Source organism: Mus musculus, chromosome 7 (genome assembly GCF_000001635.26).
Source record: "Mus musculus strain C57BL/6J chromosome 7, GRCm38.p6 C57BL/6J".
Classification (NCBI taxonomy): Eukaryota; Metazoa; Chordata; class Mammalia; order Rodentia; family Muridae; genus Mus; species Mus musculus.
In genome coordinates this window covers 71,623,524-71,649,776 of record NC_000073.6, presented here as the reverse complement: position 1 = coordinate 71,649,776, position 26,253 = coordinate 71,623,524, and positions in this window count along the sequence as shown.

Genomic DNA, 26,253 nt, shown 5'->3' with positions numbered 1-26,253 from the left:
CTGGAGCAGCCTGCTGTGGTGGGACCACCACATAATTTCTCATAAGATCCATACTCCAATCTGTTACCCTTAGGGGAAGATGTTTTAATTCTCTTGAAGGGAGAAGTCACCCTGTCCCTCGAGGGATCACTGTGAAGGATCCTAAAATCCCAAAGAAGAACAAAATCATATCATTTTAGGCTAATGAGGAAGTACATCAGCAAGCTTGCTAACGGGTCATAGCACGATGTTTGGGGTCATGGGAAATGGACTAGAGATGGGGGAGGAGGAAGAGAAGAAGGGACTGAGATAGGGAGGATATCTTCCGTATCAAAGGATGCAATTATCTGTGGATTTCATGAACTTTGAGAGATTTTTAAAAATTCTTTAATATGCATGGATGTTTTGCCTGCATGCAGCCATTCCTTACTTGTCTGTCTTCCTATGGAGTCAGAGAAGGAGACAGCAATCCTGGAACTGGAGTCATACCTGATTCTAAGCTGCCATGTAGGTTCTGGAAATCCAGAGCACCCAGTACTCTCAGCCACTGAGCCATCTTCTCTCTGTGCACTGAGTTTCTGGAGCTTTTACAAGCGATGAAAAACAGAAGTAAGTGTGACTTGGATTGCTCTTGCATACAATAGACACGGAGGGCCAGCCTCATGGTGACAAATTAACACTCTTTTCCAAAAATGTGGGGAAATTTCCCAAGGGTGTGTGGGTAATAGGAGAAAGATGAACTGTTACTTAAACAAATGCAACCTTCCAAGCAACACATCACACAGGGGTAACCGTGCTCAGAATTGGAGGAAAACTGAGTAAGTCAATTCATAGAGCAAACAAACATAGTAATTCCCAGAGAACGCCGAACCTACTCTCCAATGTTGTATTTCCACTTCCCCCCATTATTTATAGGAATTGCACTTGTTTAAAAATAAAAGAGCCCTCCCTACCCAAATCTAATTCCTTCAGTGCAGTTGAAAATGATTTGCATGTTGCAATTTAATCAAACCCTGCGGGGGTCCTTGGTGGCCAAGCAATCAATGGGTTAAGTTAGATCACTGACATGTGTTCCCTGACCCCAGGATGCTTCATCAAATGTACTCATTACTGCCTGAGCGAGAGAATGAACAGTTCTGAGTTCCAGCTCAAGCACTGATGGGATTGTATATAAGCGCGAATGTGGTAGAGGTATTTAAATTTTGATTTTTGTAATGGGCTTTGACATGTTTCATTTCCTCTGAGGGAACACTTGAGACCTCTGAAAGTAAATGTTGCTAAAAAGTCATCAAGGCAGAATATTAAAATGCCATCAAAGGGAATTTCACTAATGCAATCCAGCTCTAGCTCCAGGTAGTGGAGCGAAAAGGGGAGGGTCAAAGGTCCCGGTTCTTTTAGCGAAACATGATTTGTTCCTCTTCACTGGATGTTTCTCCAAATAAATTATTTAAAGTCTTATTTCTTCTCTCTCCTAGGCCTCTTAAAGTTCAACTGTACTGAGAGGTGGTGGGAGAGGGAGCAGAGGGAGGGATGGGAGGCAGGACATCAGGAAAAAGGTGGGTGGCATGCAAGGGGGCTTCACCTTGGCAGCTGCTTTTCATCATTCTCCAGGACAGGTCTAGGTGTGTGGTCAGGTGAGAGGTTCAGTTAGCACACAGGGGAGAAATCACATCAAGGAGACGGATATATCTGGCTGGCATGGCAGCCTTCGATGTGCGAGGCTGGCAATGAACTCTCAGTGGCTACCGCGCAAAGAACATCGTGCTTTGGGGGAAGATACTGTGATAGCATCTGGATACCTTTCACATTTGTTATACTAATCGGAGATCTGAGTAACTTTTATACCCAATGCAGTTGGAGAGCAAGGGAATTAATATCGAACTCTTCAGATCTCTTCTTTAGGGCATGTAAGTTAGAAGGTGAGCAGGCTTGTCAAATGGACAGTTCGCCACAGAGTTAGTCTGTCAATATTTCTTTTTTGATGAACATTGTATTAAAGGATAAATCTCTTGCACTTCAGGATTATTTTACACTATGCATTTGTATGAAATGTCTCCTAAGAGAGAAAGGTGGATTGCTATGTCCTTCATCGATGACAGTGTGACAGTGACTCCTCCAGGTTTATGGGACTCTATATACTTATCCCTGGGCAAAGATTCTACTGAGCTCAATGTCCTCATTTCTCCAGTGGCTCTCAACCTTTGAACTGCCATTTTGAGTTTTGTATGAGCTCCCCTGACATTCACAGTTATATAGACATATATGTGTGTGTGTGTGTGAGTGTGTGTGTGTGTGTGTGTGTGTGTGTATGGGTGTGTGTGTGTGTGTGTGTGTGTGTGTAGTGTGAGATAGCAAATTTCACACTAGGAATGACATATTTATGCTTTGGGTTAATGGGACTAACATAATTTTGTTTGAAATTTCCATGATTACAACACAGAGCTAGAGCCTTGAGTAGCATTACAATGCAGGGGTAGTTTGAATGAGATGTTCTCCATAGTCTCAAGCAATTGAATATTTTTGAATATTTAGGCCCCAGCTGGCGGTGCAGTTTTGGAGTATGACCTTGCTAAAGGAAGAGGTTACTGTGGTCAGGCTTTTAGAGGTCAAAGACTCAGGCCGTGCCCAGCTTGCTCTGTTTCCTGTTTGTGGTTGGAGATATGAGCTCTCAGCTCTTGCAACAGTCACACCTGCCCACTGTCACACCTCCCCACCATGATGGTGATGGAACTGTAACCCCCTCTCTCCAAATCTACTTCCCTTCTGTAGATTACCTTATTCATGGTGTTCTATCACAGCCGTAGTAACAACATAGTCTTGGAAAACAATATATTTTCCATCAAAAGACATATTTTATCTTTAAGAATATGTATGTGACTTTGCATTCTTTTGGTTTCAACCCCATCTTGTAGCTCTCAGTTGTAGGGCCCCACACAAGCTTGGGCTCTCTCAGTGTTCTTCCTTAATAGTAAGAAGCATGATTTCTAAGCTCTCTCTCTCTCTCTCTCTCTCTCCTGTGTGTGTGTGTATGTGTCTATTTTTGTGTGTGTTTGTGTGTGTATGTATGTGCTCTATGTGAATACAGTAGAGTGGGATGCAGTTAATTCTTTTTTCATTATTTATTTACATCCCAAATGTTGCCTCTTCTGCATACCCCCTTTCAGAGTTCTTCCCCATTCTATAGCTCCTTCACCTCTGAGAAGGTAACCCATTCCCCTACCCCCTAGGTATTCCTCTACCTTAGGGCATCACATCTTACAGGATGCAGTTGATTCTTAAGCAAATCTGGCATTAGGGATGTCCACTATCCATATAGTCATAAATCCATATATAACATTAGATTTTGCAAAAGCAATAAAAGATAGGAACGAAATAATTACAATTGCAATGAACATGCTACAGGTGGGTGATTTTATGCACTAAGACTCAATATTATTACTTCTCACTTGTTTACATTTCTCTCAGCAGCAAATGATGACATGTATGGTCTACATATAAATAAGTTTTTAAAAATCTGAACTTTTGTTGTAGTTTTTGTATATGGTACCCAATTTTAAAATATACTATCAACTACAAAATGTTATATATTCATCACATATTCAACATTACGAGTTTCATTTGTAAATATCTAAAATTTGTATAGTTTGCAAAACAAAGCACCTCAATAGACCTGTGCTATTCAAATTTGAATAACACAAAAGGGATTTTTTCATAAAAAAATATTCGTGGTGATTTTTCAGTAAGCCATCTTGGCTAAGAGAATCCATTTTGTGTCTGAAAGACAGCCTGCTATAAGGGAAGTTCCACTCATCTCAGAGTTCTAGGTCAAGATGTCAACATGGGACCAGAGGCATGACTAAGCACTGCAGGCACCTGAGTTCAATCCCCAGGACTCATGGGGTGGAAGAAGACATATACTGCTACAAAAGGTTCTCTGATCTCCACATGCTTGTCAAGACAGGAACACACACATGTATACACACATACACTTGAAAACAGACAAACAAGTTAAGTAAGTAGATAATTAATTAATAGATAAATGAACAAATACTTTGTGTGATTTTTTCATTTTTTTATTAGATATTTTCTTCATTTACATTTCAAATGCTATCCCAAAAGTCCCCTAGACCTTCCCCCTGCCCTGCTCCCCTACCCACCCACTCCTACTTCTTGGCCCTGGCATTCCCCTGTACTGGGGCATATAAAGTTTGCAAGACCAAGAGGCCTCTCTTCTCAATGATGGCTGACTAGGCCATCTTCTGATACATATGCAGCTAGAGACACGAGCTCTGTGGGGGTATTGGTTAGTTCATATTGTTCCAGCTATAGGGTTGCAGACCCCTTCAGGTCCTTGGGTACTTTCTCTAGCTCCTCCATTAGGGACCCTACAAATATTTTTTTAATTGTGGATCAAACACTGCCACGGAGTTTGAGGTCTTCGCTGCTTTCACTGTGTATTTTGGGACAGGGAATCACTAAGCTGTCCATGGAGGTCTGGAACTCCCCCTATAGCTAAGACTGACCTTGAACTGGTCAAGATTCTTGCCTCAGCCTCTTGGGAAGCTGGGACTACTCATAGCTTCAACTAAATTTTTAAGACTTCAATACTGTCTTTTATAGGAGCAAAGAAAGTGACTTCTAGGGAAGTCTTTGGATATTTGAAATATATTAAAATATCATTAGATTTAATATAAAGAAAAGAATTTACATTGCATTTATGTCAAGATTACTCAGAAAGCTCATCACCACATTCAAAATATTATTTGTTTATTTATTTTGAGAGGTAACAGGTCAACTGATTGGGCCATCTTCCCGGTTCTTTAGATAACTCAATTTTATCTTTAAGATAATTCTGACACGATGAAGGCTACAAAGGGGAAATCTTATATTAAACAGAAAACACCGTCCTTTCAACTTGCTTAAACTCTTCCTGCTTATTATTTATTATATGTATATGTCATATTAGTACATATCAACAACGTGGCACTCACTTAACCTTCAATGGGGAGCATACATTTTTTACGTTTTTGAATCTTATAGTGGAGCATAAAGACTTTAAGTTATTTAATTTTCATGGCAATGCACATAGTTCTATATTCTTATCTCAATTCAAGACAATGCATTATTCAGAGTGGAAGAGGCATAAGAGTGGACTAAAGCAGCAGGTATGAATTTTCTAGTTTCTTCTGGGACATGGTCAGACAGTATCTGAGACAATGACTCCTTTCTTGCCAGTTACTAGGAATTCTCTGATGTTAAGTAAGGCGCTTTTAAGGGTAGGCAATAATAAGTAAGTTCTAACTGAAGAGTCTGAAGATATTCCAGTCAAGTTTCCATGAGAGCTGAATTCTTAGAATCAGCTCACCTGAAGAAAATCTCCTATAGAGGTTTTTGGTAGCCTCAAAAGACAAGCCAGAGAAGCAATCCCCAGATGTGTCCTACAGGCAATGCACAGTGAGGGTGGCCAGGCTCTTTCAAGCCAAAGTCAACACGGTGAACTTAGAATGAATAACACATCATAAGGCACAAACCAATATGACCAGATAACTACTTTAGTTTTATTATTCCCTGGATACAAGTCCTTTGTAAATAAGCTTATTGAGATAGAAGGTTTCAATCAGGTATAGTACTTATGAGAAATTAACAAGTTGACAACCAATTTGACTGATTGTCGTCCATATGTTATACATTTATTTGACATAGCTTTATGTCTTGGAGTCTAGTTACCTCTTAGTCATCTAAGAAGATTCCAGGTAGTTATTAAAATACTGGGACTCCTTATAAATGGTTATGTATCTCAAACAATGAGATACATTTTTTATCATTTGCAGAACACAATGCTAGCACTGCCAAACACCATCTGCACATTTAAATTATTATATAAAGGTTATAGTAACTTTAATGTTTGTTGGTTTTATTGGCCATGAGGAGTTGAGTAGCTTATCATATGATATAACTATATATAATATCATATATCTCTACATTATTACATGAATTGAATGACCAGAGAATTCATCCAGATTTTCTGATATTTTGTTTGCTTTTGAAAACCAAAAGGCAACTGTTTTCAGAACAATATCTTTGATGAATGTAGCTTATAAATGTTGGTCAAGTCGTGTGTCTTCTCTATGAGCAATGCTTTGCGTCTTGAATTTGGCAGATAGACTTTCATCAAATTTGTGATAAGTGATTCTTGACCACCAAGAATAAAGTTCTAAGAAACCCAGAAAAAAAATGAGAGAAGATATTTAGTTGTGTGGAACCATTTATTTTTTGACAAAGAGAGTTTGCTATGCTCATTCTTCATGTCTCCCTAAGATTCTTTCAGGTTTCTTGGAGTTGAAGTTCATGTTGAATTATTTATTTAATGTGCAGCTTGGTCTTCATGTGGTTCCCCTAACAAATGGAACTGGGACTGTTTCAGTCTCTTGTTTCCTGACATTGAATCCCGTCTTGACACTTGGACTGCCTGGTTGGGCCTCAATGGGAATGGATTGTGCCTAGACCTGCTGGGACTAGATGCCCCAGGGTAGGGTGGTACCTCAGGGGGACTCCATTTTCTCTGAGGTAAAGGGGAGGGGGAAATAGGAGGAGGCACTTGTAGGGTGTGACTGAGTGGGGAGGAGGGAAGGGGGCTATGATCCTGTGATCGGGATATCAAGTGAATGAAAGAAAAAAAAAAGCATCTGACCATATAGGCATCTATTTTCCTGGTAGAAAGAACACAGTCCTGAGTCAGCACTGGCGAAGTAAATGGAAGAGCAGGAAGTGGAAACTGTGAAGAGGCAGGTGAACTGTAGGAGTTCACAGGTCTGGTTTTCCTTCTGTAGTTCAAATGATTAGAATTACTCCAGCGTGATTCTTGGTATGGGAAATGGTGTGCTTTCTGTCTTGCCTTATTCTGGGAAACATTAAAGTGTTCCTGCTATGTTCTGATATCACAGTCTAGCTGAATTCAGGCTAAGCAAACGTAATCTTAACTTAGAGCCAGAGAACACTTCATTCAGATCCCTGTGTATATTGAATAAAGACAGAGGCTTAGGTTTTAACAGACTAACTCATTTGTCTTTAAAACTAAGTGTCTCGTTCCCAAATACAACACATATCCATGTTTTGCCTCATACTTAATCTAAAACCTTCCCAGATATTTTTAAAATCATTTCATTTTCAAAATATTTTAGAGAATTTTTGAATTCTGTAGTACACACATTTACTATTACCAATATTCATTTTTAATCAAAGTTTGTTGGTTGAAATACAATTTTGCACAACTTATATGCATTGTTCAAAGCAATATACTAGCTAAAGTTTGATGTTGAAGCAAGTGGACTCCAAAAACTTTACCAATCCATCTAAATGATGTAAAGAGCATCTTAAATACAGTTAACACAACAACAGTCATTCTTAGAAATATTACATTTTGATGTATTAGATGAGTTCATTAGTCTTCCGTACCTGTCTTTCCGACAATCCTGGAAGAACCTGTGGCCAGATAGATCTCTAAAGTGTCAGTTGACTGGCATGGTCAGGATTAGTTAAACCACTCCTTCCCATCTCCCTGCTATCCTCTTGTCCTCAAACAGGAGCCCTCTTCCTAAGCGACACAAAGACTAAGTACCTTGTTTATTTTTCAGGCTCCTACCTGACTCTCAGGAAGGGTGAGATTATAGTAAAGTAGTTTGTAACAGTTTCCTTAAGGGTCACTTGAAGTTCCTTTTAAAATTTTAACATTTGGATTTAATGAAGTGTAATCTACATGTTAAATATTTGTTCTTATAAAGCTTACGGTTCTGTGAATGATGAAATCACATAGCATTGTGGAGCTGCAGAAACACTGAAAATACATCATGCTGAAAACTCTCCTACTCTCTTTAGCCAATCTCTCCTCTTCATCCCTGACTCCTAGCAACCAGTGATCTCTTTTCCACTGGATTTTAGATGCTATGCAGTTGGATGTGCATTATAAAGTCGAGATAGCAGTGTAATTCTGAAAGACCTGAGTATATCCTTTGTTTTGTGGTTCAGGCCACCATGTGTCTGTCCTTAATTTGTTAATACATTTCGATCTTCAGATATACTTTATACATTTCCACTTTGGAGCTATTGTGAATAGAGCCAAACATTCATACATAAATCTTCATGTAGATCGACCTAGATCTCATTGTCCTTGAAGAAATACCATCAAGTCATAATGTTACGACTGTTGTAGGCACATATTTAACTTTCATAAAAATCTAAATTTGCTTTTCAAAGTCCCTGTACCACTTTACACCCACATAATAATGGCATTCCAAGCTTGTCATATCATGATATTGCTAATTATTTTCAGAGCAATCTAAAGCAATTCTATTATGTATTCATGGAGAATTCATATTGTTATCATTTTAAATTGCATTTTATTAATGCTTAATGATGCCGAGAGTCTGTGTATTTGTTATTATTTACCTTGTGTTTGCTAAAATCTCAGTTCTAATCCACTAGCTTCCTCCTTCCTTTCTCCCACCTCTGATTTTTTTTCTTGCAAATGTAGTACTCAGTAATTTCCTGAGAACTTTTATTTCACCAAGTGTCGGAAAATATTTTCTATGATCTGAAAGTGACAAAAGTATGCACTCACATTTAAGTAAGATTGGTAGTCCCTATCCATGGTCTTGCTTTATCTCTTATTCATCTTACATTTCTATGATTTGTCTCATTAGTAATATGTGGTAATTACCAAACAAATATTAAATACATTTTATATATATTTGAGTTTGATAATTTTGATACTATTTAAATCATTTAAATATGGTTAATTGATAACATATAGAAATATAACTAATTTGTGTACTATCATTCCTATAGCCTTTCAAAATCTCAAAGATTAATGAACTCGTTTTTCCTATAGTTTCTTTAGGATTTTCTATATTATTGCTAAGATACAAAAACATCAATAGTTTTCCTCTTCTAATCTAAAGGCTTCTCTTTCACATTTTTACTGTGTTTCACTGGCTAGGACCTCCAATATGATGCTGAGTACCAACAAGAAGTACCAACAAGAAAGTCCATGACTTTAGGAGTACATGGCTAGTGTGCTGCACTTTAGTTTAATATCTTTATAATTTGTTGTCACACCTTTATATGCCTATTATGAAGTTGAGGAAACTACCTAAATACTGTCCATTTTTATAGTGGACTACTTAAAACTTATTTTCTAATTTTTAAGACATAAATGATTGCACTATTTTCTTCTTTATCTTGTTTTAGTCATTTAAAATGAACATCTTTTTCAAATGTTGAAAAATTTGTCATTACCTCAATGCACTGTCATTTTTATTTGTTAAAATATTTGATTTGCAAGGATTTGAGGTTATTTTCAATATATACATATATATCAGTGACCTGGAATGGTTTAACTTTCTGGTAACATGTATATAATTTAGGCTTAAAATAGTTCTGGTCTTATACTTGAAGTTGGTAAAATGTTCCTCCTAAACTTATAAGACTATTCACATGGAACTAGCTATGTCTATCTTAAGTATTCTTATTAAATTGGTTCTTCAACAATGTTGGACATATATGAAATGTCTTTTCACTATCTCTCTGTATGTGTATGTGTGTGTGTTTGTGTGTATGTCTTTCTCTCTCTCTGTATCTCTCTGTCTCTCTGTCTCTCTCTGCCTCTCTCTGTCTCTGTCTGCCTTTCTCTCTTTCTGTCTGTCTGTCTTTCTGTCTCTCTCTCTCTCTCTCTCTCTCTCTCTCTCTCTCTCTCTCTCTCTCTCTCGTGTGTGTGTGTGTGTGTGGTGTGTGTGGGGCTGTGTTTATGGACTATCCACTGGAGCTTAGTGAGTTCAGCAGTGAATTCACACACAAGTAAAGGAGGTGAGTCCCTTTCCTGGAATCTATCAACAGAGGTAAATGTTAGAACCGAAGATCCCTTCTCATTTCCTTTCCTTGAGCGGTCTGATGGTCATTCTTGATCCTGCTGAATTGTACACTCTGAAAGTTTACGGATACCACATTCTGTGAAAAAAAAAATACCCAAGGCAAGTTGGTTTAACTCTTGTCATTTACCCCTTATTTCTTGTTTCAACTTGTCAAATCAATGTCTTATCAGGGACATTTCTTTTACTTCAGTTATGTTGATAGTTTGTGTCTTTCATGAAATTGGCCATCTATTTCTTTTTTACTTTGTTCTTGGCTGTTGTTGTTGCTGATGTTTTTTGTTTGTCTTTGAGATTGTGTCTCACCATGTAGCTCAGGCTATCCTGAAACTCAGATGGAATGTATACCTTTTCTATGGAGTAAAATACGTTGTAGTAGCTATTTAAAATATTGCCTTATGAAAATGTAAGTATTCATAAATCTCTAATGTCTTCAATATTATATCATACATTAGTATTTTACATTTTTTGCTTGTCTTACAAACTTTAGCTAGATACTTATTTAATTCAATTAATTTTTTTATTAGGTATTTTCCTTGTATACATTTCCAATGCTATCCCAAAAGTCCCCCATACCCACCTCCCAATGCCCTACCCACCCACTCCCCCTTTTTGGCCCTGGCGTTCCCCTGTTCTGGGGCATATAAAGTTTGCAAGTCCAATGGGCCTCTCTTTCCAGTGATGGCCGACTAGGCCATCTTTTGATACATATGCAGCTAGAGACAAGAGCTCCGGAGTACTGGTTAGTTTATATTGTTGTTCCACATATAGGGTTGCAGTTCCTCAATTAATTTTTACTTTAGATTTTAAATTGCTATTCTTTTTTATAGTTTTCTTAAGGAAAATAATATATTGCTACATGAAAATCATGTCTCATTTTCAATTATAGGCATTTAATGACATAAATTTTGTTTTAAGCCTGCCTTAGTTACCACTGAGAAACACAGTTGAGTATGTTTTTGTTTGATAACATTTTCTGAATTTATTTTAATAGTATTTGCGATTCCTGATTTATTGACTAATGGCTTAAATGACACCTTTGTGAAGCCCAGTGGGGCCCTTTTATGATCTTAGTTTCTAATATCATCCCACTGAACTCACAGAATACACTTAAATTTCAGTCCATTTGTAGATTGTGCACTTTGCTCTCTAGCTAGAATCTGACCTCTCTGTATAGTGTACATGCACTTGAAGGAACCTTTGTTAGGTTATTGGAGAGTGGCACGTTCTATGACTGGTAAGTAGGTCATGTTGGGAAGAGTGATCGCAGACCCTTTACACTGTGGCTTTCCACACAGTGCTCTGTCAATTACTGAGACAGCCCTAAGTCTCAAGTTAGAATTGTCAATTTATCAATTTCTCACTTTTTGTTTCATCCACTTGTCCTTCGGATATTTTTAATATTTTTATTAAGTGCATGAGAAATTATAGTGGTAATATCTATTAAATGGACTGAATGTTTTATCATTTTTAAAAATCTCTGTCTGAGTTTTAATGATAAATGATTTTCACATGCATTTCTGTGGTCTGAAGTGACCTGAGGCATTTAAGTTCAATGTGGGAGCATCAAACCAAACTAACCTATCATCACACCAGATATTCAACGTTATCTTTGTGGACAGAATGTTAGCATCTAAACTTTGCTCTCCAACCCTTCATCTTCTATCATCTGGTATTAATATAGCTACTTCAGTTTTCTTTTGATTAGTGTTTGAATGACACATCTTTTCATCATAGGTTTTTAACCTACCTATTCTTTTATGACTAGGGTGGCCACTTTGGTCTTGCATTAAGATAAAAGATTTTGCTTTTCAATGGGGGGTGTTTTGGCTCTTTATCTTCACTAGGGATGCTGATATGGTTTGTTTCTGTCTTGCTAGCTGTTCTAGAGTTTTTCCTGTGTGTTCTTTGTCTCTGCCTTCTTCAACTTCCTCTGGGGTTGGATATTCTGCTCTTATTTACTTTGTCTCTATTCATTTAGATGTACAATTTTATAAATCTCTTAATGATTTCTCTATTTTTAAGAAAATATAAATACACTACTATTCCTATTACATTATCAGAACATTATCTTTTAGAAACATTTTTAAAGGAACAGGAAAATAAGCAAACAAACACCCCACCTTTTTTCAGACAACCAAATGACAATGGTCCGACTAATGGTCTTCTGACTTATGATATAAAATTATTCGTATGAAGAATTTTTAAAAGCCTGACATTAGTGTATACAATTACCTACTATGACACATTTCCTTGATGTTAGGCGCTATCATTGAGCTGAACACACACTTGGCCACACAGTCACCAGGGAGAGCAAGAATTTGCTTCAGTGCTCTGTGTACATTTCTTACCCACACTCACCTATGGAGAATTTACTTACTGTAAACCTTAACTTGACTAAAGGAAAATCTGTGCTCCCTGGGGATTTCTGAAGGCTTTGCCTCTTTATGATGTTCTGATATTTTTTCCCTTTGCATTGCTTTTACTCCTGACTTCAGTATGGCCTTTAAATTCATTGTAGAAAGACAAATAGACAGGAAAAAAATTCGATTTCTTCATAAAATGTTTATTTCAACATTCTGTTACGAGTTACTATTACTGAGTGTATTGTTTTGAGCTGACAGAAGTCCTTCATTCTCTTCCTTGTCTTCTAGCTAATGTCTACTAAAAATTGATTCCTGGGATGGAGAAACAGGTCAGGTGGTTTGATTCCCAATACCCACATACTCGCTCATAGCATTTATAACTCTAGTTCCAGGGTATCTGAAAGTCGTTTCTGGCTTCCAAGGGTCCCAGGCATGCACCTGGTACACAGCCATACATATAGACAAAAACTGATAAATATAATTTTTAAAAAATAAAATTGTTTCTAATGTCCCATTTCCAACCTAATATACAAAGAACTTGTAAATCATGGCTTTGTTACATACTTGAAGAGAAAATGTAAGCCTAAATTATAATACATGATGTTTCTTAGACCCAGGTCTCAGAGAAGCCATCTTGCAAAGTAATACATCACTGTAAAACTCGGGGAAACAAGTAGAAAAAAAAATGGATCTACTCTCCACCAACATCACTACATGCACAGGTAGGAAGTAAAGCTTAAATGGTGGTTTTGATAAACTGATGGAGGCTGAGTGTGAAGTAAATGAGAACCTTCTGGGGTATAGGCTTATGGGAGGGCAGAGATCTTAGACTTTCATGGAGCCTCTTTCCTAGCAAATCTCCAGACTTTGCAACATGAAGAGCCAGGAAAGATTACCTTTACCCCTACTTTCAAAAGGGAGTCATTATGAAAAATTGTCATGAGATTAAAAAAACTTTGCAAAAGACACTGGCAAAAGACTGACAAAAATTAATTTCTCCCCTCCCATCTTCCTTCTTATACAACAAAGAAAACCAATGATGAGAGAATTGAGCCAACTTTAACGTCTGTAGTGAAATTTGAGGGGTTGTATTCACCTTAAAGCTGCTATTAAAATTGCTATTGTTCTGGTTTCTAACTTTACGTGAGTTGGCTCTATGCAGTATTCCAGGTATCCCTTGCTTATACTGTTGTCTCCAGCACAAACAGGATTGACTATACGATACAACTCAGTTAACTTGTCAAAGTGTTGTTTGGAAATTTTGTTACTTAAAACTATTGGTAATATTTTGTATGCCGTAATATATATCCTTTATACAGAATTAGCAATTATGGAGGCTGGTGAATTTGAGGCCTGTAGTTGGCAAGTTGAGGCTGAGAATTGCTTGGATGAAGTACCAAGTGTCCATCATTTAATAACCAGAACTATTGGCATGGATTTCAGCCTCGACTCAGTCCTGAGAACAAAACAGGGATGGTTTTATCACTTGGCACTGAAATCAGAAAAAGAACATCTTAGCTCAAATCAGTCTGGGAGGTGGATTTCTGTCTTTGTCCGTCTTTATGTAGGGTACAGGTGATGGGTGGGTGTTAGGAGGCCAACTCAAGGTGAGTAGGAGGACTAGCTACTTTACAAAGTTAGAGTCAGTTGACAAAGAAATTCCTTCTCAGATGCACCCAGAATAAAATCCCACCAAGTCATGGCACTCCATGTTCTAGACAGGTTGACAGAATTCATCATTGCAGGCATGTCTATAAGACTGCATTCTATTTTCAGTGACCCTACTATGGGTCGCATTCAAATCTAGTCGATTCTAATCAATCATTTTGATGATTCTTTTAAACTATCACACAAATTGTTTATCAAAAACTAAATCCCAGCACTCGGGGGGCAGAGGCAGGAGGATTTCTGAGTTCGAGGCCAGCCTGGTCTACAGAGTGAGTTCCAGGACAGCCAAGGCTACACAGAGAAACCCTGTCTCAAAAAAAACCAAAACCAAACCAAAACAACAACAACAGAAAAACTAGTCATAGGAAACATTCAATAAATTAAAATTTTTATCAGATAATTTTGAAACCGAAAATCATTTTACAGAACATAAATCTGTTCTCTTTTCTGTTTGTGTGTGTGTGTGTGTGTGTGTGTGTGTGTGTGTGTGTGTGTGTGAGAGTGTGTGTGTAAAGCTTGTTAACTGTTACATATGCTGTCTTGTTCCCTTGTCTCTTTGGAAATTGCAAGTTACTATTAAGTTCACATTGTACTGGTACAACTGAGAAATTTTTAATGGTCACAAGTTTGCTCTTTTCTCTCTAGGAAACTGCCCCACCCCACCCCCGGTAGCATGTAACCGTTTCATAGTTGCTGCAGCCATTTTCTGGCCTTTGGGCTCTGGGAAGGTGGTGAGACAAAGCATCTGGCTTTATCTCAAAGAACCAACCATGGACTTAGAGAATCTCTGAGAAAACCATCTTATTCTTCACATGTAGTGGAAGAACAGATTTTAATAATCCTTGCCTTACTTTTCAATGTAGTATCTACTCTCCTTTGTTCTACATAAGTCTGACTCAAAAAGACCTCTTCATGGACACTGCCCTGGTTTGCTTTGTAATGTGGTGATAAATATAACCAGAGAATGTTGGGGTGGGGAGGGTTTGTTATCACCTTACACCTTATCATCATGAAAGGCAGTCGGGACAGGAACTTAAGACAGGAACAGGAGCTGAAACAGAAAACATGGAAAAGCAATGCTTCCTGGCTCCCTCTTCGTGATTATCACAGCTTGATTTCTTATACAAGCCACCTGCCCAGTGATGGCAGTGTCTCACAGACTTGTCCATAGGCCAATCTGACAGAAGTATTTTCTCAATTGCGTTCTCTTCTTTCCAAGTGAGGCTAGCTTAAGTCAATAGAAATCTGCCCATTACATAAATCTAGCCTTTCAGTGTGTGATCAGCTATTAACTGTTTCCCAGTTATTGCTCCTTTGTCTGAACATCGCTGTGTAGGCATCATTTTTTACATCTGTGCTTTTAATTTACTTCCATAAATATTTCCTACCAATCCACAAATACTTAAAACTTGTCTGTCTACCATTTGGGTGGTTTACAGAATGGAAATACATTCACTACCTTAGCTATTCCAAGTGTTTATGCAAGCCCCAGGACATGGTCAAATACTCATTTTAAAATCTTTTGGTTCACACCTACTCTTTGTATGCACCCTGTAGGGTCATAAACACTGGGCTATAAAGTACAGATGTTTTCAGGAATGTTGAACTCTCATGTCACCAAGGAGGGGCACATGCCTATCTATGTTTGAAGCAGCACTTATTATTATAAGGCAGACAAGCAGACTTGGGCAATTGTGGTGGTGCTGATGGTGAGTTGGAATGTAATCACAATGAGGGTGGTTTGGGCCTAGCAGGCAACAGAGCCCTATTTGAGCAGATAGCATTCATCCACAAACTTCAGCACAGCTTAAAAATGAGCTACATATAAACTGTGAATAAAGCATTGTTTCTTAAGACATGCCAAGTGTTAGAGATTATAACGCTGAGATGAATTGAAATGAAGGGATGAACAGGTCAGGAGGGTGATAGAGAGGAGAGAAGAGGTAAGGGAAAATACGAAAGGAGGCGTCTTATTGATCGTGACTAGTATATGACTGGATTTTTACACAAATCAGTGAAATTATATAGGATTTTTTTTTTTTGCTTTTAAAAATTGAAAAACATTCTAACAGCTGAATTAAATTATATACGATTTTTTAAAAAAAAGAAAACTCATGCATGAGATGAAGGTGGCGCGGAGCAGGCTACAGTAACAGAGGGAGGGAATGAGGGCAGGATAGGGGTGAGGGCAGGATAGGGGTGAGGGCAGGATAGGGGTGAGGGCAGGATAGGGGTGAGCCTTGAGCAAAAGTTCTGCAGAATTTGGGGATTGATTAAACAAGTGTTAGGCAGAAGAAGAGAACTCAAAAACAAAGTGTTTCCCTGGAGTAAAATTGTTGGTGGAGATTGAGGTTCTTTGACATAGGAATCACGTTGTCTACAAAGAGCAACAATTTGACTTCTTCCTATGCGCTTTGTATGTCTTATAGTTCTCCCCTCCTTGTTTTAGCTAAGACGCTGAACACTATACTACCTTCGAGTAGAGAAGGAGGACCCCTTGCCCCAGATTTCCAAGGATGTGCTTAATATTGTGTCCATTTAGTACAATGCTGGGTGTACGTTCCTGTATATAGACTTTGTTATAGTGCGTTATAGCCTTCTATTCCTAATTTCTTTAGGGTTATTTTTAATCAATTAACAATGTTGGAGTGTGTTAAAAGATCATTTTCTACATCAACGAAAGTGATCATGCGACACACATTAAGCCTATTTTTTGAGGCATACTATTTATTACTTTGTGTATCAATATTGAATCAAATATATAATCCCCGGAATGAAACTTTATCATGACACGTGATTTTCTTTTTTTTTTATTATGTATTTTCCTCAATTACATTTCCAATGCTATCCCAAAAGTCCCCCACACCTTCCCCCCCCCCACTCCCCTACCCACCCATTCCCATTTTTTGGCCCTGGCATTCCCCTGTACTGGGGCATATAAATTTTGCCTGACCAATGGGCCTCTCTTTCCATTGATGGCCGACTAGGCCATCTTTTGATACATATGCAGCTAGAGTCAAGAGCTCTGGGGTACTGGTTAGTTCATAATGACATGTGATTTTCTTAAAGTGTTGCTGAATTTGGTTAGCAAAAGCTCGAGAAGTTATCAGCTTATATTCATTAGTAAAATTGTCCTGTATTTCTTTTCTGGTGGCTTTGTTCAGTTTGCTATTAAGGTAATTTTGGCATTGTTTAACAGTTTGAGGAGCATTACAGTTAGCTCTTCTCTAAAGGTCTGGTAGCATTTGAGTTTGAATCTTTCCTAGCCTGGGCGTTTCTTTGTTGATTCTTTTATTATTGTTTCTATCTTTTTAACTGCTACATATTGTTTAAGTTATTAAATCTTATTGATTTAGGTTAGTAGAATTTTTTCTTTTTTTTAACACTCTAACAATTTTATCCTTATAAACACTGATCATATCCACTATCAAAAGCCCCACCTACTCTCTCCAGATACCCACCGCATCACTTTCCTGCCTCCACTTCCTCCTCCTTCTGCTCATCCTCCTCTGCTGCTCCTCTTCTTTTTCACACTGTTTCCAATCATCGCTGCCTGCTAGAATACTGGTGAGATTTCGTGGCTTGATCTCATACATTGCCTTTATGAGTTCAAGATGTGTGTTATGGCTAGAAGACGGACTTTCTCAATATTCTTTCACATTGCATAGCTATTAAATTCTTTCTATCTTTCCTTCCCTGATGTTTACTAAGGAGAGATGTACACGGATCACTCAGTTAATGATGAGCAGCACTCAATAGTCAGGTTTTCTCAGCACTTTGTCCTGTTAAATGTCTCTGAAGCTTCCTGGCCAGAATTGAAAGAGGTATTAATCTACAGATATAATAATGAACATGCAAATATCGGTTGCATCCTGACACATATGTTTAGAAAAACAACAGCATTAGGCTCTAGGTCCTCAGCAGTCATGGCATTTCAACCATGTTTAATGAGGTATGAATGTTTCAAACTGGTGTGAATTCACTCCATGGAGGGAGCCTCCAATGCAATCAGAAAGCAATAACCTTGTCACCCTGTGACATCGATGGCATTATTTCATCATTGGTCACACCTTTCTTGGCAGTTCAGTGTTGCCGTGTTCTGGGTTCACCACTTGATGGGTTCACATCATTGATGACTTTCCTCCTCCCTGTCCTATATGGTACCTTATAGCACTATTCAAACAAGCCAATAGACAATGGCTTTCTTGGTCAGTCATGGCATTTCTCTTTGGTCACCAACTGAAATAGATGTCCTCTACAGTAGCTTCTTACTGCCCTCCAAATACAGTGCACAACTAAGAGCAATGCCAATAGCCTGTGGAGTTTCTGATGACTTGGGTGTCTCCAGGACCAGTAACTCATGGGGAAATATTCCACCTTGGCAGAGATTTTTGTTTAATAAGCTGTGTCTTCTGGGAACAGCAATTTGACTGCACAGGCTTTTTTTTTTTTTTTTTTGGCTGATTTTGTGCATTTTTTAAAATTATTTTTATTTCCTGAATTTCTGTTCTAGTGTTTTGAAAAGTTGCCATATCTTAATGTTGAGTGTGGATTTTTCTTCTCTATTCAAGTCCTTGAAGTATATATTTGGGATTTTGTTTTTTATTTGCATTTTGGCATTTTGTTCTGTTTTGTTTTATCATTTCAGAACTGCTTTTGTTGTATTTCAAATCTTCTTAGAAAGTGGCACTGGCTTTTTAATCTGCTTTTAGGAATTAATAAATTTTCACCATATTGTTTCAATGAGTCACCTGTCATTCAAGAGTATTGTTCAGTTTTAGAGTATTTCTATCTTCTTTCATTTTCTTGCTATTGGTTTTCAGTGCTTCTGTGTTATGACACAATTGGATATAAGAGAGTGTTTCAATTCTTTTGCATTTCCCTTGAATATGATCTATTTTAGAACAAGCTCCATGATCAGATGAACTATTAGGTGTCTATTAGGTGGAATGTTCTATACATATTTATTGCATACATTTGACCTATAATGTAGTTTAAATATGAAGTTTCTTTGTTGATCTTTAGACTGGATAACATATTTAAAGATGAGAGTGTGTCACTGAAATGACACATTATTTTTCATGTCAGGAATGATCAGAACTTGTACACCTTTTAGTGTTGGTTCTATGAAATTGGAAACCTCAGTGCAAGGTGTGCATGCACATATTTATACTTATTATAACTTCATGAATCATTCCCTTTATGAATATGTAAATACATTAACTATAATTGTGTACTAATTTTAATTTGAAATTAGGTTTATTAGATGGCAGAGGAGCTGCAGCAGCTTATTTCAATGTCTGTTCATTTAATCGTTTTCCATCCTTTGATCTTATTCTCTTGGTGTCTTTGACAGTGAGGTGTGTTTTGGTAGAGGAGTAGTCAATCTAGTCCACCAGTCTCTGTCTCCTTACTGGTGAATTGAGGCTATCTATATTTAAGATTATTATTGAGGGATGTGTAGTAATTTCTATAATAATTTTATTGATTGTATAGGTGATTGTTCTTTATTCTTTCTATTTAGGAAAAGTTGTTTGCTAGTTTGCTGTGCTGGACATGAGCACTTTCTCTCATGGAGTGTACTTTTTGCATATTCTCTTAGGACCAAGGTTGCTTTTCTTCATTCTCTGTGTACTGCATTCCTTTAGGATCTTCTAGAATTCTGGCTTAGTGGCCATAGTCTACCATTGTTTCTGCATATGATGACGTGTTTATTTCTCTAACAACTTTGAATAATAGCTCCTTTTATATAGCAGTCTCAATTAATGAGATTTTTTTTTTGCTTTATATTCTTGACATCTACACTATAAATTCCTCTTTGTTTTGTTTTGTTTTTAGGGTTCTAAATGTTGTGCTTGGATTTCTATTTCTTTCTCTGCGTTTGAGAGTATTTCTTATATAATTTCATTGAATATGTCATATATACCTTTTATGTTCCAGTCTCTATCTTCCGGAATCTTAGATTTTTTTTTTCTCTTCTGATATACCACTGGTGTTGGGTTCTACATTCATACTTTATTTTTTTTTCATGTTTGAATGTAGCATTTCACTAACTTTCTCCTTTTTTCATGATGTTCTTTCTTCTGGTTGGTCAAATAGGTTGGTGATAATTCCTACTATGGTTTTATTTGATTTAGTGATAATTTTAATTTCTGGTATTTTTAAAAACTCTCTTTTATTGCTGAGTTTTTCTTCGATATTATTTATTCTTCATCAACATTGAAGAGTTTCTCATCTATTATTGTCTGTGTTTTTCCCCTAGGTTGTTGATTTTCCAACATAGTATCTGAATTGAATTCATTTGCTTGTTTGTGTCTTAGGCAAGTGAGCATGATTACTAGAAAGCATTATGAATCTTTATCTGACTGTAATTATCTCTATGCCTTTCAGGTTGATAGTTGAGATATATCTTAGGTACAATTTTACTTGTTGGGATAAAACTCTGACCAAAAGCAAGTTGGAGAAGAAACGGTTTGTTTCATCTTATAGCTCTCAGGCTATACTCCTTCACTGAGGGAAATCTGAGTAAAAATTCAAGACAGAATCCCAAAGACAGAAACCATAGTAGAAGCTATGGAGGGAACACTGCCTACTGTCCTGGTTCCTGTGGTTTGATCAGCTTGCATTCTTTTATTATCTGGGATCAATAGCCCAGGGATAATACAACCAATGGTTTGCTAGGCCCACTTCCATCAGTCATCTATCAAGAAAATGTACCACAAGCTTGCCCACAGACTACTTTAATAGAGACATTTTCTCAACATTGGTTCTTCCAATGTGACTACAGTTATTGTCAAACAAAATAATAATATAAAAATAGGCAACACCAAGTATTATGATGTTTTAGGAAATGTCATGCTGTCTCATTTTTATGCTTCTTGTACCTTTGAGTCACTATTTGCCCATCTGTTGCTTTAGTTGTTTGTGATAGCTTTATTTGAGGATCTTCTTATCCAGCAGCCTATTGAAACTCAACCACAGTTCAGTGAGTGTAAGAAACAAACAATAATAACACCAAAACTTTATGTAAATAAATAATGCTGAGGTGAATTTGGTTCTCTGATGAGTATGTGTAGTAACTTTGTCAACAAAAGAGAAGCATTTCATATGGTACTACAAGATTTTGTCTAATCAAGAAGGTGTATGTTTTCTTCCAGCACCCTCTTTAAAGTAGGTTGATTTGACATTGCTGGGGTAGAACCTTAAGAGAACTGGTAACTCAAGCATCCCGTCTGCACTTGAACATTCTCTGTAGTTCTGCAGGAGTTTCTAAGTGTGCAGAAGATGTAAGGGGCTCCTTGGCTTTCCAATTTAGATTCACCTCTGTTTTTAATTAATTGCTTTTGAACTGTCACATAGACAGGCTTATAAGATGCAGTGTAATATTTTCATTTTATACACACCGATTAACTGATAATTCAATTAGTATATTTATAAACAGAAGTTTTGAGCATTCCTTTATGATTCACTTGCTCAAATTCATCTCTTTTGATAATTTTAGACTGTTTTGCCCGCACTCTTCTATAGTAAAGTTATTATCAAAAAATGGATTTGGGCAACAGGAACATTTACAATATTTTTACCTAGTTAAAATATTAAGGCTCCTATGATGGGGAAATGCATAACTTAACACTGACTGAGTAAGGATGATGTGTCTATAGACTGGCCAGTGCTATGCTTAATTATTTGGCAGCTGGGAAAAATATTTGATGAGAGCCAAGTACATATTAGACATTTAGCTTTTACTGGATATTTGGAACTGTAAGAACCTACCCACTGTGTGATATAAAGACAGTCTTTGCCAGTCTCTCTGATGGACAAATGATTAGATAAACCATTAAAATGCATGGCTTGAACAGAAGTTCAGTATCGTGCTCAGACAAGTGAGATGTATTGAGGGTATAGTTCATGACAGAACAATTGGAAAGGAAGCAGAAGAGAGAACATGTTCACTTGTAGGAGTTGAATTTCTCTTGATTTAGTAATTAAGACGGGTATGAGGAAGGGGAAATGGAAATTGTGTCAGATTTACCTCTGTAGTAAATAATATGCCTGAGCAAGCAACTCAAGGGAAGAAGCAATTATTTTAGCTTAATGCTTCAGAGGGATTAATCTATGTTCATTTGGCTGTCGATGTCACTGTGGAAGAAAAGCCAGAGAGAGAGAGAGAGAGAGAAACAGACAGAGACAGAGACAGACAGACAGAGAGACAGAGACAGACAGAGAGACAGAGAGAGACACCCCAAGGACATTGCCTCATTAACTGACTCCTCCAGCTGGACATGGATTGCAAAAGTCTTCAGAACCTCCCTGGAGAATGCCATCAGCTAAGAATAACCCTTTACATTCAGTAGTGGGCGGAAGGCGTGTCATATCAAAAGGATGATTCAGAATTCTGGCTTCTCTTCAGGTGGGAGGAAATATTGGGAAGAAGGAGAGGGATACTAGAACCTTGAGTTGAGGTTGAGATGTATGACATGGGAGGCATTATCTAGCATACAGTTGCATAAGTCTTAGTTTTCCTAGGTTAAATAAAGGTATCAGAGTATCAATACATATTGAGAACTTCTCTAACTTCGGTATCCTTTTATTTCATTAAGGTAATACAGACACAGTAGACAGGACCAGGAAGCTTCTTTGATGGTTGTGGTTTCTGTCGTTTTATTTTATGGAATGAGAAATGGATCAAGAGTACTAAGGATGAATTCAAATAAATCACTGGCTTCAGGGAGAATTACCTCAAGGAAATAGATTTAATAAAGACTTAGATTTTTTTTTTTTTGTTGTTGTTGTTGCTGCTGTTGTTTTAGAAATAGGCTTACCTCCAAGGTCTTCTCGAAATCTCATCTTGTTCAGAAAGTCAAACTGTTTTTAAAATTTATCTGAAATATTCACATGCCAATAGACTCACATTTTGGAATAGTGAGTTATTTGAATTTGTCTAGGAATTTTCTTCTAATTTGAAACTATCACTTAAATCAATATTATTACTTAAGGATTTTATTTTTATTTTTTAATTATGTAATTATGGATATGTGAGGGAGAGTTTGTACATTTGAGTGCTGTGTCAGAAGAAACTAGAAAAGAGCATTGGATCCCTTGAAACTAAGTTTACAAATTGTTATGTGCCACTTGGCATGGGTATTAGGAACAAAACTTCTGGGACACTATGTGTTCTTAATCACAGAGCCATCTATCCAGTCCTTACTATTACTATCTATAGGTTTAAGGTCACTGGACTCTGATTACTTCCACTGGTTGGAGTTGTCTAACTTTCCTAGGATTCCTTAAGTTTCCCAGAATGTCACAAAAGTGTTTTCTGTGTCTTTCAGTTCCATGCGGCCTGAAGGGCCATCTGTCAAATCAACAAGAGAGAGAACCAGATCCTAGATCCTGTGAAATCCAGTTATCCAATTTAGGGACCAACCAGAGCTGGCAATTTACCAGTGAAAAGTCCCCATGTAAATTAGTCCTCCTCAAACATCTGGAAGTACAGTGCATTTTGTAATTGACATAGCTGAATGATCAGGAGTCAGACAAAGGGAGGAAAGCTGCACGGACCATCTGGCTCAACGACTGCAGGGGAATTTTTGAGAAATTAAACATAATCACAGATTATGTTTGGGATAGGATTAGGCAGAGAACATTAATTTTAGGCCCTAATATACATTGCACGCATGTGTAACACAACTTTATTAATGTAATTATTACAGAATAATCGACAAAACTAAATATTTATTTGTTAAGGTGGCAATACAGAAAAAAAAATACTAATGTTACCTAGTATGCTCATTTCCTGTCATAAAATACTATGCTTTCATGTCATACAAATTCTGTCGCTTAATTATGTATAAGGTGGTGATCTATAACTTGTGTGCTTCACTACAATGTGACAGACACTGAGTTCTAATGAATACCAACAGCATTGCCCAAAGCATGTTCATCCCCTTGGTTGCATTCGCTCTTTTGAGTTCAGGGACTTTGTTTTGTTTTGTTTTTTAGTGTTCTTATTGCTGTTGTTGCTTACCTGGTTATTCGTGGACTGAACTCTCCCATTTCTGGAATTTGAAAGAATATTATGAATGAAAATACTGTATTATCGGAGGTTCCCTCATCTGCACCTTAGTGTATTGAAGAACATATGAATAAAACAAAATATTAGCTATTTCTCTGAGGATACAACATTCATTTTTCTCAGTATAATTTGTAAATTGGAATAGACTTCCTTGAACATAAATTAAAATAGTTAAATATGTTAAAAGCCAACAAGTAACTTGATTGGTGGACTAGGATTTTCAAGATATACAAACCATAAAATAGACAATCATCTCTGGGGCAAAGTGGAAAGATGGAGCAGGGCCTGGGAGACTCTCTTGAATATTTATAGTTGAAGGCTCCGGGACTGCTTGCAGGTGTGATCTTTATTAATTGGATTATTTTATTTTACACCTGAATTTATAATTGGTTCTTAAGAACAAATGAGATGTCTGCCATTATCAACCCATCAGCTGATTTTGAAACAACAGGCATATCTGAATGCTGTCAGCAGCCATCTGAATAAGATGAGTCCTTCTCAGGTTCCATAGTTGTTTTCCTAAGTTGTTGAACTGTATTTTGCATTTTAGTAGAAAGAATTTACAAAAGTAACTTAGGAAAGTTCCCAAAAGCTTTGTATCTCCTGTCGAGAGTAAACCACTGGGAAGATATGTATTAAACTTCAATTTTCCTCCACTAGTCATAACACTGTTGTGGTATTTGAGTGGACTGAGTTCTCAAAGACAAAATGATGCCAGTCAGGCACAGTAAGTAAGTAAGCAGAGAAGAGAAAGCATCCTGTTTGCAATGATACTGACTGAGCATCAGTAGTAACATAAGTGGCAGAGCCATGAAGACATTCAACTCCTATAGATAACATGCACTACTTAAGGTGTTTAGGAACAGTTTTGAGTCTTAACTTTCAATCTAGTGTTAGGATATAACTGCCAAAGATAAAGGTGAGAATATCCTCAGAAAGGATGTTGATTGTGCTTAATACACAGCATCTCACTTTATAGAAATCATTTTATTTTGACCTCTGAATTATATTGTTACTTATGAACTGTTCACCAAATTACATATGCACCTGCACTCGTACACACACACACACACACACACACACATACACACATGCTATATACAAATCATGTTTTCCCCTGTTCTAAATACTGTTGTATTTGTTACGACCTACTACAATATCTCTGTGTGTGGTGAGCCCCATAAGTGCATATATTGGAATGCTTGGTCCAAAGTTGATGGAATCCTTTGGGAAGAATTTGTAGGTATGGTCTTATCAGAGGAGGTGTGTCACAAGAGTGGGCTTTGAGATATAAAAAGCCTAATCCATTTCCAGCTAGCTTTTTCTTGCTCTGTCTTATGCTTTTGAATCAAATATAATCTTTTAGCTATAGCTCTAAGACCATGCCCCCCTATATGCAATCATGTGCCCAAACATAGTGATCAGGGACTCTCTAACTCTCTGAAACTGTGAGCTGCAATGCATACTTTTTCAGATAGAGTGCCTTGGTCATGGTGTCTCTTTACAACAATATAGAAGAAACTATGAATACACACACACACATACACACATACACACATACACACACACACACACACACACACACAAAACCTATGTAGTTTCATGAGAGAAATAACAGCTAAAACAAACATATTCCTGGACCATGTAATAATCGGTAATTTGTCTTTATTTCATATTAATTCAAATTTTATATAGTATTTTGAGAACAGCTTCTTGGTAGAGGGCTATTGAATCTATGTTTCTGAGACCAGTAGGCTTTAGACTTGCAGTGGGACCATCTGAGACCAGAGGCTTGAGAGAAGAGCTACTTTATCTTGTGGGGTGGGCTGGCCATTGTCCTAACTCTTTTGACCTGCAGGCTTGTTGTACCTATTAGAAGACATGGATTATAACAGCTAAAATCCCTTGCAAGCACAGAGCTTTCCAATCCTTAAATCTTGTACATTTCTGACTCACACCATAAAATTCAAAAATGATTCCCTTGAACAGATTTCTGTTTCGGTGGATGGGCTTTCTGCCTATCAAAAGAAATATAAAGGGAACCATTTTCCCCTTGTCTCTGCCATTTCCTCCCTTCTTTGATCCACCTGTCATGTGGTGATGGGTCACTCTAACACTAGATGTCTAAACAAAGCATGTAGGGGAATTTTTAAAAAAATAAAGCTATGGCTAACAATTTCAGCACTTTTTACTAGAACTCTAATGGTGTATCTGAAGAAAAAGTAATAAATGGGCTATAGTC